The sequence below is a fragment of the Nicotiana sylvestris genome, chromosome 6, assembly GCF_000393655.2.
Source record: "Nicotiana sylvestris chromosome 6, ASM39365v2, whole genome shotgun sequence".
NCBI classification, from domain to species: domain Eukaryota; kingdom Viridiplantae; phylum Streptophyta; class Magnoliopsida; order Solanales; family Solanaceae; genus Nicotiana; species Nicotiana sylvestris.
In genome coordinates this window covers 154,812,867-154,829,563 of record NC_091062.1, presented here as the reverse complement: position 1 = coordinate 154,829,563, position 16,697 = coordinate 154,812,867, and positions in this window count along the sequence as shown.

Sequence of the window (16,697 nt, the reverse complement as noted above, 5' to 3'; positions counted from 1 at the left end):
GGGTTGGGTCTGTCTAGGACAGGTGTACCCGAAATGAAAAGACCATCCTGATGCATCTTACGTGCTACTTGCGTATCTGTCTATTTCGGCTTGCATGCTGACTGGCTTCTAGAATAGGGAAAGAAAATGAAAAAAAAAGAAAAAAAAAAGTGAGAGGTAGGTATTTGAAATATGTTGAAACTCCGCCGAAATTTAGAAAAAAAGAAAAGTCATTTCAAAATAAGTTATATTTTTCTGTTCCGCCAAAAATGGGCGAACTACGCGGGTCTGATTCTCACCGGATGTGAGATACATAGGCAAATCTCATCGGTTCCGGCCCATAATTTTAAAAAAAATCCAAAAATATTTTCCATTACTTGCTTCTTTAGAAAGCTTTTCTTTTAGACCCTAATTGTTTTTTTTTATAAAAATATACCAAAATATTTTCTTTTTATTTCTTCCAAAAATCCAAAAATATTTTCATTCTTCTTTCAAAATTGAAAAGAAAATTCAAAATGCAAAAATATTTTCTTTTTTTAGAAGCATTTCTTTCATAAATTCAAAATAAAATTTCAAAAATATTTCCTTTCTTCTTTAGAAGTTTTTCTTACGAAATTCCAGAAAAACAATTCAAAAAAAAAACTTTCTTCTTTAGAAGTCTTTCTTTGCAAAAATGCTGAAGAAAAATCAAAATCCAAAAATTTTCCCGTTCTTCTTTATAAGTCTCTCTTTCGAAAAAATAAAATAAAAATTCAAAAAAAAGTTAGTTTATTTACTTTATTCCTTATCTTTCCAAACTACACAAGATCTGATTCATGTTCCCACATGATACGTAGGCAACCCACATCAGGTTCGATCACCATTAATAAGAAATGAAAAAAAATGAAAAAATGAAGAAATGAAAAAATATTGATAATAATAAGGACCGACTGAGTCCATTCTAACATGTTTTGTTTTGAATTGTGAAGAAAGTTGAGGTGGTCGGTTTGTGGTAAGCTGGAAACACAACATCCAAGGAAAAATGATAACTAACATCGAAGCTGTTACAAGTGCTCAAGAGACTCAGGGTTAGAGGGTTCAACAAGAGTCTACTGTGTTTGAGAAAAATAGAATGCTGAAACAGCAAATAACCGAAATGTGTCAAGCATGGGCCACTGGTCAAGGACAACCTCGTCATGAGTCACAATTTGCTACACAGCAAGAGCAATACCACTCTCCTGAGTACCACTCGTACTCGTTTGATCTTCCAGCAAACATTAAGAAGCCTGCCCAAAAGATGGTACAGGAAGAAATGACCCAAAGAGTGAAAAGCTTAGAACAACGGTTGAAAAACATGCAAGGGTTGGCAGGTCAAAAGAGTGTTGCCTTCAAAGATCTATGTATGTTCCCCGATATCCACTTGTCTCCTGGTTTCAAGACTCCCAAATTTGAAAAGTATGATGGACATGGAGATCTCATAGCCCACCTGAAAAGGTATTGCAATCAACTGAGAGGTGCGGGAAGAAATGAAGAATTGTTGATGGCTTATTTTGGGGAAAACCTTACGGGAGTAGCCTCCGAATGGTTTGTGGATCAAGACACGTCTCACTGGTATGTCTGGGATGACATGGCATAGGCCTTTGTCAAACATTTCCAATACAAAATCGACATTGCCCCAGACCGCAATTCCCTTTCAAACCTGAAGAAGAAACCAACTAAAAGTTTCAGGGAATATGCCATTAAATGGAGAGAGCAAACAGCTAGAGTTAAGCCACTCATGGACGACCACGAGCTAATCACTATCTTCCTTCATGCTCAAGAGCCAGATTATTTTCAAAACATGATGTTCGCAGTGGGCAAATCCTTCTCGGAAGCAATCAAAATGGGAGAAATGGTAGAGAATGGTCTTAAGACAGGAAAAATTATAAGTCAAGCAGTTCTTAAAGCCACAATTCAGGCTGTCCAAGTTGAATCTGATAATTTCAGTGGCATGAATGAGAAGGATGAAGAAATCATGATGACAACAGGTTCGAGAAGAGGTCCTAGGAAAACACCTCGAAGGTATGCGTAGCCTCATCAGGTTTCCCATGACTCCCCTGAGCATTACTATCCCCCTCAGAACCCACAACACTCTGTTGTTCCACTTCAGTATATTGCCCAGCCACCAAAACACCCCAGAAGGCGAGCACGAGCATCACAAAATCTCTACCAGCCTCCACAAAATTTTCAAGTGCCATATAACCCACATCCCTTCCAGGGGTATTGAAAGGAACAAACATTGAAAGGTAATTTTACACCAATAGGAGAATCCTATGCAAGCTTATTTAAGAAGTTAAAGAATCATGACATGATTGCACCCATTCCTCCAAATCGTGTGGGCCCACGTGCAAGGAGCTTGACCCATCTAAAAGGTGTGAATATCATTCCAATGCCCAGGGGTACAATGTTGAAAGTTGTCGGGATTTAAAAAGAGAAATAGAAAGGATGATCCAGGAAAACCTGATTGTGATCCAAGGCAGTGACATCCAGAAGACCGCGCAGAATCCTTTACCTGCACATCATGATGCACACTTTGTGGGGATGATGCCTGATGACATGGAGTATGAGAATCCTCTCAGGAACTTGCTAACTGAAGTTAATGATGTTGAAATTGGAGAAGGCTCTACTGATTCTGATGAGCAAATTTGTGGCTAAATGCCAAGCCTAGCAATTGAAAAGTCATTCTCTCCGCACTAGGAAGGAATCTTGGTAGCTTGTTTTGATGTTTTTTCTATTATCTGGGTTATTTCAGGGTTGTGATCCAGATTTTATTTGCTTTATTTAGTCAAACCCTTCTATTCCTCCATTCTGTTTGTGTGAGTCTTGTCTGTCTATTCTGTTGCTATTTTCATTATTCGGGTTATTTTAGGGTTGTAACTCATATTTTAGGTTGCTTGTTTAGTTGTAAAACCCTTTCATCCTTTACTCAATAAAATACAGTTTGTCCTTTTGTGTCATTATGTTCCTAGTTCTTTTCTCGCTAGTTCTAATGACATGACATGCATGCGGAAATTTTGGCCAGATCTTAGGAACTGATTTAATCTGGAATTCGATAACTAAAAAAAATACTTTTGAGGATGAATAAATAGTTGGAATACTTTGGAACTAAGGTCGAGTAAAATTCACCTTCAAATCATTGTGAAGATCGGGTCTGAGGATGTTTAATTAATTGATGTTTGTTAAAAAGTTTGTCACTAAGGGATGAAAAAATGTCTTGTGACCATGGCACACCAAGAAGACAGACATGTTCGTCAATGCTGTGATCGCAAAAAGATACCATGTTTGACATTCTTGAGGTTGGGAGGCCCTTTTTCTGCTACCCAAACACTTTATATCCTTTGCTACCCCTTTTGAGTCTGTGTTATTTTTCTTTGATTACCCTCTTTTGGAATCAAGTTTAGAGTCAAAAAAAAGTCCATGCCCCAAGAGTACAAACTGGGGCAGCTTTTAGAAAGCTCAAGTGAAAAAAAAAAAGAATTGTCAAAGGTCCATGCCCTAAAAAATAGAAGCTGGGGCAAACAAAAAAAAAAGAAGAAAAAGAAAAGGAAAAATAAGAGAAAAAAATCAGAAAGAAAGATGAAAACCAGTTTAGGCCAGATGTTTGAACTACGTTAGACCTGATTCCTTTAAAATAAGGATACGTAGGCAGCCTCACGGTTCGGTCCAACTAAATAAGAATTTAGAAGGAAAAAAAATAGAAAAATCCAAAAATCCCCGGCATCTAAAACTGGGGCAAAGATTTTATTTCATATTTGAAAGAGTCGATTCCAAAGAGTTGTAAGTATACAACCCCTCATTTTGAGTTTATTTTGAGCCTTCATGCCGACCTTTCTTTCCAATCCTATCGAAAAACCTTCCAAATAAAGACCTCCCAATATTCCTTCAAGAATGCCAAGAGACGCATGCAATGAGCAATAGTTATCACACGACGTAGAACATCGTCGAGTTGCTCACAAAAAGAGGGAAAGAAAAAGAAAAAAAAAATGAGAGAGTCATATTAGTGAAAGCCCTCACGGACACTGTAAGGCGACGGTAAGCAGAGATGAATAAATGAGAGAGACTTGTTGGTGAAAACCCCTCGGGCACTACTTGTCGAAAGTGAGTCGTGAAGCTGATGCGAAGAATTGGCATAAACAAGCCCGACTTCAAAGATCATAAGAATGGTAAAAGGAAAGATTGAATTAGTTTGGTAGATCGGCCGTTAAGTCCAAAATGCATGTCATGATCATTAAGGCTAGTTATTGGGGAAAAAAAAGAACTCTTCCTTCTGTCCTTCCGACATGGGCATTTCTTGTTAATACTTGTTTCTTTGCATCATTGTAACCTTCACTTTGAGTCAGCCCTTCTCAAAACAAGCAAGAAAAGATTTCAAAATCTGCTACCAGCTTTTTAGTTGCATAAAGTGAATTTGGACAGTACACTTAGTTGTTAATATCAACATGCCTTGAGGATTCATGCAAAGGCTTCCCCAAAAGACTCTTGTCAGCTTGCTTGGCGCAAACAAAGGTAACTTGTGATTCCCTCTGACAGACAAATTGCTCAAAAGTAGGAAGTCCTTCAAGATATCAGAAAAGGTCATCTAAGAAAGGATCTTCAGTTGGGATAAGGCTGATTGAGCCAGAAATACAAATGGTACCAGGTGTGAAACAATCAGGGTTAATGCAGAACAAAAGTCTCTTGAGACCTAGTCGAGCTGATTGAGCAAAAGCCAAGCTGCCCAAAACTCAAGGCCACAAACCGACCACCATTTTCAAAACTGACAAATTTTTCTTTGTATGAATAGGAACAAAGCAGTGCAAGGAAAGTGGTTCCAAAAAAAAAGAGAAAAAGAAAAGAAAAGAAAAAAAATAACAAAAAAGAGAAGAAAAAAGAAGTAGAAAAGAGACCTACTCTGATGAACTTTATCCTAGGATCAAAATCTTAGTCTGATGAATCTTTCTCCTACGATAGAAAACCTAGTCCGATGAATTTTCTCCTAGGATAATAATTTTTTAAAAAATGGACCTAGTCTAATGAATTTTCTCCTAGGATCGAAGTCTTAGTCTGATGAATTTTTCTCCTAAGATAGAAAACCTAGTCTGATGAATTTTCTCCTAGGATTGAAATCTTAGTCTGATGAATCTTTCTCCTAAGATAGAAGACATAGTCTGATGAATTTTCTCCTAGGATAGAAATCTTAGTTCGATGAACCTTTCTCCTAAGATGCCAAAAAAAAAGTAGAAAAGAGACCTAGTCTGATGAACTTTCTCCTAGGATAAAAATCTTAGACTGATGAATTTTTCTCCTAAGATAGAAGACTTAGTCTGATGAACTTTCTCCTAGGATAAAAATCTTAGTATGATGAATCTTTCTCCTAAGATACCAAAAATATGAGATCTAGTTTGATGAATTTTCTCCTAGGATCAAAATCTTAGTTTGATGAATCTTTCTCCTAAGATAGAAGATCTAGTCTGATGAACTTTCTCCTAGGATAAAAATCTTAGTCCAGTGAACCTTTCTCCTAAGATACCAAAAAAGAAGTAGAAAAGAGACCTAGTTTGATGAACTTTCTCCTAGGATCAAAATCTTAGTCTGATAAATCTTTCTCCTAAGATAGAAAACCTAGTTCGATGAATTTTCTACTAGGATAATAATTTATTTTTTTAAAAAAAGGAAGTCTGAATTTGAAAAAAAGGGAGTCATTTTTTAGTTTTCTTAAGGTTATCAATGTTTAGTTTTCCTGAAATCAGGGGCTCCGCCTGGAGAATAGGGTCAGCTTTTTACTTTAGTCAAGCTTAGTTTATAGTTTTCCGCAAGATCAATCACGTTTAGGAGACGCACATCCTAGTCGAGTCATTAATTTTACTTTTATCATTGCATCATTTATCAGCATCGCATGTGATTTATAGTTTTGTTAACACTCACAGATGTTCCCAATATCAAACTGGGGTAGAAAATTTTCTTTTGTTTTGTCTATTTTGTTGTAATCAGGCGCTCACCTGGAGAACAAGGGAAGACAACTCAAGTTTCTAGGGAAAGCAGTGTAGAAGGAAGACAACTCAAGTATCAAGGAAAAGCAGTTTTGAAGGAAGACAGTTCAAGTTTCAAGGGAAAATGGTTCAAGGTGCAAGGGAAAACAGTGTCAAGTAACAAGAAAAGACGGTTCAAGTTCAGCAATCAGGCGCCCGCCTGGAAAATAAGAGAATGCAATTCATGTCAGCAACAAAAGAAGCTCGCGTCAAGAATGCGAGTCAGCAGTCCAAGATGAGAAAAAAAAAACAAAAAGAAAGACAAGAAGTGAAGCCAAAATGCAGAAGCTGAAACAAAAGGCGGATTGCTCAAGACATGACTGAGGTCACAAGCACTGCAGGTTCGGTCTTGATCCAAAAAGCTAAAGAAGAACGAGCTAGCACCTGCAGCTAACAAGTGCCGAGTTTCAAATCTAAAGTCTGCATGAAGAACCATTTAGGACTCAAGATCAAGCTTCAGAAGACTTATAGATAGGAATCTTGTAACTCGTAGTTGATAGGCTTAGCTAGTCTTTTTCATGTTTTGATTTTTGATGTAACATCAGGACCGCGGACCGGAACCTCGGCGAAACGGCACCTCGACCGGCTCTTCACCTCGGCATACTCCATCATCTCACTCACCTCTGAACTACACGTGGCCTGATTCCTTTATAGCCAATGATATATAGATAGCTCAGATACCAGAGCTCGATCACATTCTCCTTCCTCTTAGTTTTTGGTCTCCTTAAATAAGAGTCGGGTCAAAAAAACTGTCTAGTCATTCTTTGTCTGAAAACTCTTCACGTTTCCAGTCAAAGAGGGGCAACTGTAGACATGTGATTTTTTACCCTCCCCAAGATTTTTCATATTTTAGCATGTAAATATTTAATGTAGGCCTAATATAGCTATTTCAACTAATTTTGACTCTTTTACTTTATTTTATTACATGAAACGAAAATTACAAAAATAGGTTCATTAATATTTTGTAGTCATTTTTAATCTTGAAAAATACCAAAAAAAAATAGTTTTGTTTTAATGGTCAGTCTTATTATAATAATTATTTTTACTTAAGTATAGTTAATTAATATTTTTGATAATACTTTTAGTTAATTAAGCTAATTTTAAACGTAGCTAGTCATAAAGGCCCAAGTTTCTAGCTCATTCCTTAAGTTCAATATCCAATACCCATTAAGCTAATCCTAGAGACTCGTCTAGACTCTTCTTTGGAACAAAAACAAATAAAAAAGACCTTAAGGACTTAACACAAAAAGACCTAGGAACTAATTGGCAAAATACACAAAATGTAAATCTAGACTCTAGGCCTATAAGACCTTAGGACCAAAAAAATAGAATCAGCCGCTAACCCCAATCTCCTTCACCAAAAAAGGAGCGAAAAATAGAATCTGATCTTCTCCACACCCTAATCTTTAGTAGACCTCCAAGATATCATCTCTTTGAACTAAAAAGAAGCTTAAGCCTCCGGACCCCTTTAAAAATCCTATCGCTGCCACCACCAGAAAAAAAAAGAGACCATCGGCACCCTCAATACTCTCTCTCGTTTGGCTCCAGCTCCGGCGAGCCACGACCGAAAATTTGGCAACCACCCGTAGCCGAGGTGCACACACCCAGAAACAAAAACGTACACGCAAATACAGTAGAGAGAAAAGAGAACCTCGCCCATCTCTCTAATAATCGGTGTTGCGAGATCAGTTGAGGCGGTCCATTTCGCCGAGTTTCAAAAGTTTCGGTCGTGGTCCCTTGTTCGAGTTTCCTATTGCTATTGTGCTTGCGATTTTCAAGTGTAAAGACGAAGACCTTTATTTGATTGAAGAAAGTTTGTTGCACAGAGGTTCATTCTTTACACTTATTTTATCTTCAGTTAATTTTGTTAGTTTAGTGAATGATTTTATTAATTTTGCTTTCCTCTTTAGTTGACACCATAATTCATTTTTTTATGATGTGTTGAGCTTGCCGTGATTAGGGACTCTTTGTGTTGATTTCCTTTATGAGTTTTGTTAGTCATGCTTTGGTTGCATTCATTTTTCTTGTCAAGTTGTTACGTTATGATTATTTGGAGTGTCTCACCAATTGGATTCAGTGACAGAGGAATTCTTACTGACTAACTAAATTGTGGGATTTGAATTTTTAATGAAATAGATCACTATTTTTGTTAAATTTAATTGATCCAAACTAGCTAAAAATATGTTTGAAGATTAGATGTTAATAAATTGTATCCATTGATATGTTCTTTTATTGATAACATCATTGTACGGTTAGGCTTAGTCCAATTCTGGAGCATACCAATTTTGAATTTGAGCCTTTATAAGAACTTTGAAGTTCATTTACTAGTGTAGATAATAGTTAAATGAGGTGTACAACAAAATTATAGATATTGTTGTTTGTTATTGTATGTACTACATAGTAATACAACTTTGACTCTGTCAATTGAGTAGTGTAATCTCTGTCGACTTTTGTTAAACAGCCACCCTTACGAATCATGTATGTGAATCCGCACACATTTTTCTGTTTTAATAAGCAATGAATTTCATAGTTGCTTTAGGCGCGCTATTTAAAAAATTACCTTCCTCAAATCGGGTGTGCATTTCATGTGACCCAAATTCAAATCCTAACAGCGTTAAATAAAATGTGTCGTGGACCGCGGGTGCATTTATGTGACATGGTTCAAGACGTGTTTTAGATGACGTTGAATTTTTTTTTAAAAAACAAATAATAAATAAAAGCGGTTTTAAAGTTAAAATTGCACCATAGGCTAAAACATGTACTAAAATCAGATAATAGGCCAATTATAACAGTTGAGCAACCACGCTAGAACCACAGAATCCGGGAATGCCTAACACCTTCTCTCGGGTTAACAGAATTCCTTACCTGGATTTCTGTGTTCGCCGACTGTAATACAGAGTCAATCTTTTCCTCGATCCGAGATTTGAACCGGTGACTTGGGACACCATAAATCTCCCAAGTGACGACTCTGAATCTTTAATTACAATAGTCCCGTTTCGATTGTCATTTAATTGGAAAAACTCCTTATATGCTCCCTTCTCGGGAGTGTAGGAAAAAGGAGGTGTGAAATTCCAGTAGTCGTAAGTTCGACAAAGCACCAAGCGAAGAACTTTAGTACACCTATAGATTCCTTGAGGGACAACTTGTCATAGTTCAGTATATGTTTACAAAGTGAGGCCTAAAGATTGGCTAAAAGCTGGAGGAAAAAGGAGAGAAAAGTCGCATAGGCGCACATACAAGGACATATTTGTATAGGCTGCACGACAAAAGGCAGCAATAGTTACGACATTGGAAGAATTCCGACTACATGTCATGGTGTGAGAAAGAGGCCTAAAGTGGGGAATGCCCTGGCTTTGGGATTTATTCACAAAACAGTTGCCTGGTGGCAAGGATAATAATATTGCAATTGTAACAGCTATAGGTTATGAGACTGATAAGAACATCAATCAACATTCGATGATGAATGTTCCAAAGGGGGGAATGATGTTACACCCCATGTTTTCGTACGTAAGAGTACATCGTAAGTCAATTGATGTAAGCTCAGAAATGAGATTGTCTTTGAAAGTACATAAAGTAAGTTAATAATGTTACCTTGGGGGTTACAAATATTTAAGATCATCAATAACAAGTACCAAGATGGTTAAAAAGGCTTAGAAGCTAAACAAATTGAAGAAAATAAGTTTCGTCGAAAGTCGATAAGTTTGGAATGTTGTAACATGCACTTTGGGGTGAGACTAGGGTTCTTAATGTGATAAGGAGTTATGATATAAGCTATTTTAGGTTTATGATAGTCGTGCATTACGTTTTGAATTCAAGCGAGTTGTGGAACAAAAGTTAGCAAAGGTCATTACAAGTTACATTCATAAATGTACTGAAAATTAGGTCAAATGTAGTGGAGCTTTTCTCCCAGTGAACTTGGAATTACAGGATGATCCACATATCCAATTGAAGATCTACGAGTCTAGTTTTTAACATATTAAATGTTTTGTCGATAAAACATCGGAGTATAGAGATTTTGCAGTTTTGCGAGACTACACAAGTTGCATAGATGACAAGTAGGTGTGTCACTAAAGCTTTTTGAGCAACATGTTTCGTATGTTATATGAGGTCTTTCTGGGACATATTATATACTAAATTTAAGGTCTTGGAATCTAGTTTCCAGTGCTCTTAACCGTTCACTAATATAACACCCAGATAAAAAGATATAAGCATCGGAAGATGGGACAATGCTAGGGTGCCAAGCTAGCACCTCTTGACTTTTCAAAAGTTGATATATATATATATATATATATATATATATATATAAGTTTTAACTCATCTTTCTCTTCATTTTTCATAGAAAACGACTAGAGAACCCCCATAAGTTCTCCCTTAAGCTATCTTCTAGGGTTTCAAAGAAGATTAACATCCCGGGTACGAAATCAAGAACCGATAATATTAGAACAATTCCTACGACGTAAGCATCGCTATACCACCTCTCTTTTCCTTTGTAGTTTGAGTTTTGTAAAGTACTTAATAGTTAATAAAACACATACTTTCTGTATTTAATCTTTTAAATTTCAAAGAAGGTTGATAAATTTGAGTTCTAATAGGGAGAACTCACGAGACGGTGATTGGAAGCCGTGAGTTCGAATTATTCGACTTGTAGTGGACTATTTTATGGACTGATTTGTGTTACTTTTGGGATGTCTATTTTGCTACTGTTTATTGGAGGTTTGGAGGAGAAATGGTATGGAGAATCACCACATAATGGCGAAATGGTGGATTAGTCATTCTTTGTAACATTTTCGGGGTGTTTGACACTATTATAGTTGTTGTTTTGGGTATGAAGTGATTGGGGTGTGTTGGGATATTGTAACCTAAATATAACATGGATTTCAACTTGAATACACTGTAGGAGGTCATTATATTCTGTTCTTTTATGTTCTTAAGGCTATCTTGACATTGATTAAGTTAAATGGATGAACTAGACGTGAACTAGTGAATAAAGTTGCTAATTGAGGATAATTGGAGTTGTGGATTGTTTTTCTTGTTATAAATATTTGGTATAAGGCTAGAATAAGTGATGAATGGCTTCATTATCATGTTAATGATACTATTAAGTTAAATTAAAAAGTCTATAAGGGGTGATTAGGGGTATACAGATTCCAATCTGAGCTTGCCGCTCGTCGTAAAGTAGTTGTGACTTGTTGTTGTTATATGGTGTCTTGTTATTGATAATTATGTATTGATGGATTTCTCTGGTCATTCTTGTTGGTATATGGTATTGGAGGAGGCTCTTGTTACATGGGAGATGATGCCCAAATCTACATAAACGAGCTACTAGTTCAAATTGCGGACTTAGCCTTTACTCAACACTAATTTTTAATCTCCTTATGCTATGGTAGATTGAGTTGAGTTGTTTGAAGAATTGCTTGGAAGGTATTAAGGACTCAATGGAGTTAAGGTATGTTAAGGCTATCCATTCTTTCCTTTTAGCATGATCCATATGATACAAACAAAACGTGCAAACGCGGAACATTCATAAATGACTCTATTCATAGAAGTACTAGGGGTACCTATGTTCTTGATTTCCCATATTTCCTATTATTATATCTTCTGTTCATGGGTCTCAGAAAAATACGTAAGTTGTTAAAGTTTATCCGAAGGCATATAGATCTTATTACATTCCGAGAAATCTTACTAACTTACTTCATTATGCATTGCATTCATTTATACATGTACATTGACCCATGACCAGATGGCGTTATATACGCGTATATTATATGTATATGGGATATGGAAAAAGGTTATGGCGTTATATACGCACCACCACCTGATCAACTGGTATACATTGATGATTTCGCCCATAGTGGCTGAGATGATATGATGGGATGCCCTCAGAGGCTTGATGATGTTATGTATGCATATACATATGCATGGTATGTCATTTATACGCACATTCATGACATTATAAATTTATCATGATTCACGGAGCTATTCAGAATTACAGGTTGAGTTCTTTACTCTATGTTTCTTTTATGTCTGCAATCGGATAGGCTAAGCTAGTCCCTCAATAAACCTCCTCACCATCTCTCTCTCGGTGGGAAGTATAAGAAGAGCATGATAGGCCAAGGCAATAAATCTGGTCTCATACTGAGTGACGGTCATAAAACCCTGCTGGAGACGCTCAAACTGCCTCCGATAGTCCTCCCTCTGAGTAATAGGAAGAAATTTCTCTAGAAATAGCTGAGAGAATGGGTCCCAAGTAAAAGCAAGCGACCCAGCTGGTCTGGACAAACAATAATCCCTCCACCAAAGTCGACCCCATTGGTCTCCACTATCCCCATGTTCTGTAAAGCCTCATGACAGCTGTCTGGGATCCTCTGAAGATGTACCATCATAGGTAGTAGTGAAAAGCTTGGTGAACCTATCCAACCTCTACAAAGCATCAACAGACATAGCTGCTCCATCACCGGTCTGAGCTACCACACCCGGCTGAACTACTCCAACTGGCTGAGCTGCTGGAGTCTGAAATTGAGGGGCCATCTGCTCCGGAGTGCGGGTAGCGGGAGTCTGTGCTCCTCCTCCAACCTGAGAGATGGTTGGTTCTACAGGAAGTAAGTCTGCCTGGGTGACACTGTCCATAAGGCCCACTAGGTGGTCCAGAGCATCCTGGAGTACCGAGGTAGCGATGAACCCTTCTGGAACATGAGTTGGCCTGCTGGAACGGTTTGGGCTAGAACCTCATCATCAAACTCTACCTGAGGCTCCACTGCTGGTGCTGCTGCTCTGGGCCGAGCCCTGCCCCTACCTCGGCCTCTAGCACGGCCTCGGCCTCTGCCTCTGCCCCTCGTAGGAGCTACCACTAGGGGCTCGGACTGCTGATCAGCGGATGAAGAAGCACGTGTTCTCGCCATCTACAAAAGAACGGAGTAGAAGTTCAATTAGCATTGAAAAGTCAAATCGCACGACAGAGAAGAATAGATGTGAAGTTATTCCTAAACTCTGTAGCCTCTAGGGGATAAGCATAGACGTATCCGTACCGATCCCTCAGACCCTACTAAGCTTGTCCGTGAATTGTGAGACCTAGGCAACCTAGTTCTCTGATACCAACTTGTCATGACCCGAATTTTCCACCGTCGGGACCGTGATGGTGCCTAACATTGTACCCGCTAGGTAAGCCAATGTTACTGTTTATTTTACGCCTTTTTTTATCTCTTAGAAATTTACAAGTTAACATAAGAAGTACAACGGAAAAATAAATGCGGAAGAAGAGGGTTTAACAGATTAACATAATACAAATGCGAAACCGTACTAAAACTCCACCAAGAACTGGTGTAACAATCTCACGGACGGTCTACGAATACTACAAATAAATGTCTGAACAAAAAGTATACATATGTCTCGAAAATACAGAAAACAGAAAAGAAATACGATAGAAGGGGACGCCAAGGCCTGTAAACGCCTGCAGGACTACCTTGGGTCTCTACAGGACTGAAGGCAACAACCTCGAACTACGGTCCGTAAGGGCCAATACTAAGATATGCACAAAAAGTGCAGAGTGTAGTATCAGTACAACCGACCCCATGTACTGGTAAGTGTCGAGTCTAACCTCGGCGAAGTAGTGACGAGGCTAGGACACAACAACCATATAAACCTGTGCAGTTAAATTATATACGAGAAGCAATAATAACAAGAGTTTAACAGAATAAGACGGGAAAGGGGAACATGCTGAGGGGGGATATCAGATTATGACAATAATAAAGTAAAGCGACAAAGTAAATATCAAACTTAAAGCAACGGAAATGATAACACAGTAACAAGTGCACGACATCACCCTTCATGCTTTTACTCTCATCCTCACCATAGAAATTAACAGAAATGGAACGGCATCACCCTTCGTGCTTTTACTCTCTTATAATCATGGCACGACATCACCGTTCGTGCTTTTACTTTCAATAATATGGCACGACATCACCTTTCGTGCTTTTACACTCACAGAATATGGCACGACATCACCCTTCGTGCATTAACACTCATAAAATCAGCACGACATCACCCTTCATGCATTATCACTCACTCACAATATCATGCACTGCATCACCCTTCGTGCTTGACACTCTTCCTCACCCAAATAATAGAAATAATAACATCCCGACAAGGGAATCAACAATAGAAATAATATTGACCCGACAAGGGAGTCAACAATAGAAACACTAATATCCCGGCAAGGGAATCAACTATAACCATCCTAGTTTCAACAGTTACTTCACAAAATAAACCTCAACTTGAGCCAATACTCGACAATGGTCAAATTCCAAGAATTTATCACAAGTCTTGTTCCACAGTGATAATAATCAATTTAAGCATGAACAGTACATAATCAAAGTCACAACAATCATTGTATAAGACTCATGGGCATGCTTGACACCAACGTATAGATACTCGTCACCTCACCTATACGTCGTACTCGACACTAACACGTAGAAAATAAGACACAACACTTATTCCCTCAAGCTAAGGTTAGACCAAATACTTACCTCGATTCCATGGCCAAAAGTCAAGCCTCAAATACCGTTTCCCTTAGTTTCCACTTCCAATCCGCTTGTATCTAGCCATAATTAACTTATTAACATTAATTGAAGCCAAAGAAACCAATTCAAATGAAAATTACAAATTTTCCAACATTCTTTCAAAAAAGTCAAAACCCGACCCCGGGCTCGCTTTGTCAAAACTCGAGGTTCGAACCAAAACCCATTCACCCATTCGAGAAATATGCAATTAGTTTCGGAATCCGACCCAAATCGAGGTCTAAATCCTCAAATTTTGTAAAATTCCCACTTCTCTTAAAATCCCTAATTTCTACCCTTAAAGAACAAGATTTAGGCCTAGAAATCTAATGGGTGTTGATGAAAAATAAAAGAAATGAGTTTAGGAACACAAACCTAGGATTTGGTGTTGAAATTTCTCTTCAAAAATCGCCCAAGGTTGGTTTCTATGGAAGAAGATATGAAATAATGGCTTTTCCCGTTTCTGCTTCTGCTTTAAGTGCTAGGCGACAACGTTCATCGCGTTCGTGTGAGCACTGTCGTGTTCGCAAAGAGCAGCCTCCTAAGGACTTACACGATTGTGGGAAAGGCTACGCGTTCGCGAAGGTTTAGCCCGCCCTACCTTCGCATTAGCGATAAGGGGTTCGCGTTCACATAGGATTTCCCTAGGTTCCCTGACTATGCCTCCTAAAGCTACGCGTTCGCGGTTGACCGGTCGTGTTCGCGTAGAGCAGTCCCCCTAATGCTCCGCGTTCGCGACCTTGGTCTCGCGTTCGCGTAGAGTAAGATCCTCCCCCAACCCAGTTTCCCCTTCGCGATCGCGAGAGTGACTACGTGAGCGCGAAGCACAGTGCAATAGACACCAGATACAACAACCTCATACCAGATTTTCTAAGTCAAATACACCCCGAAGCCTATCCGAAACTCACCCGAGCCCTCAGGGCTCCAATCCAAACATACACATAAGTTTAAAAACATCATACATACTTGTTCGTGCGATTAAATCGCCAAAATAACACCTAGAACTACGAGTTTAGCATCAAGATCAAGGAAAAATCTCAAGGACTCTTAAAGTTTTCATTTTTACAACCGAGGGTCTGAATCACGTCATATAAACTCCGTTTCTCACCAAATTTTACAGACATAACTTAAATACCATATTAAACCTGTACCAGGCTCCGGAACTAAAATACGGGCCCGATACCATCAAATTCAACCATCTTTAAATTTCCAAAAACTCTTATATTTTCAGTTAAACAATTTTATTCAAAAATTCATTTCTCGGGCTAGGGACTTTGGATTTCAATTCCAGGCATATGCCCAGATCCCATATTTTCCTACGGACCCTACGGGACCGTCAAATCACGGGTCCGGGTCCGTTTATCCAAAATATTGACCGAAGTCAACTTAAATTCAATTTTAAAGGCAAAATTAGCATTTTCCTCAAATTTTCACATAAAGGCTTTCCGGATATACGTTCGGACTGTGCACGTAAATCGAGGTGAGATAAAAGGAGGTTTTTAAGGCCTTGGAACTCATATTTGACTTTTCAAACAAGCGATGACCTTTTGGGTCATCACATGTTCAATAATGAAAGAATTTATATATGGTTGAATTTTAATTGATTTGAAATCCTAAATATTAGGATTTTTTGTATAGTTAAAATAAGGAAAGACTTGATAAGCAATAATTTCAAACTCCTAAATATTAGAAAATAATTTAAATGACTATTTTGTCTGAAGTGAAATCTAATCTTAAAGGATAAAAAAGGCGAACGATATTTTGCTAAATCTTCGTACTTCTAATATAGTATAGAATATAGATAGAATATTTGAAAAAAAATAACCAAAAAAGTAATCCTTGAATTACATATGAATCTATGATAAAATAAAAGGGTAATATATAAATTCCAGCCTAAATTTGTTTTAAATTTCAATGGTCCACTTAAACTTTACAAGCGGCCTAGTACTCTCCCGTGTCCAAAGTGCATTTGATATCACCTGTCTTCACTAAATTACGGATGTGTGAGAAGTAAAAAAACTTGTTACATAATTTCAGATTTTATCACAAAAATTCTCTGGCAAGTAAGAGGAAAAATATGTGTTTTCCTTTATTCCCATCTTGATTTCCTTTCCAACCTTTAGGGCATTCTCTTCATTGC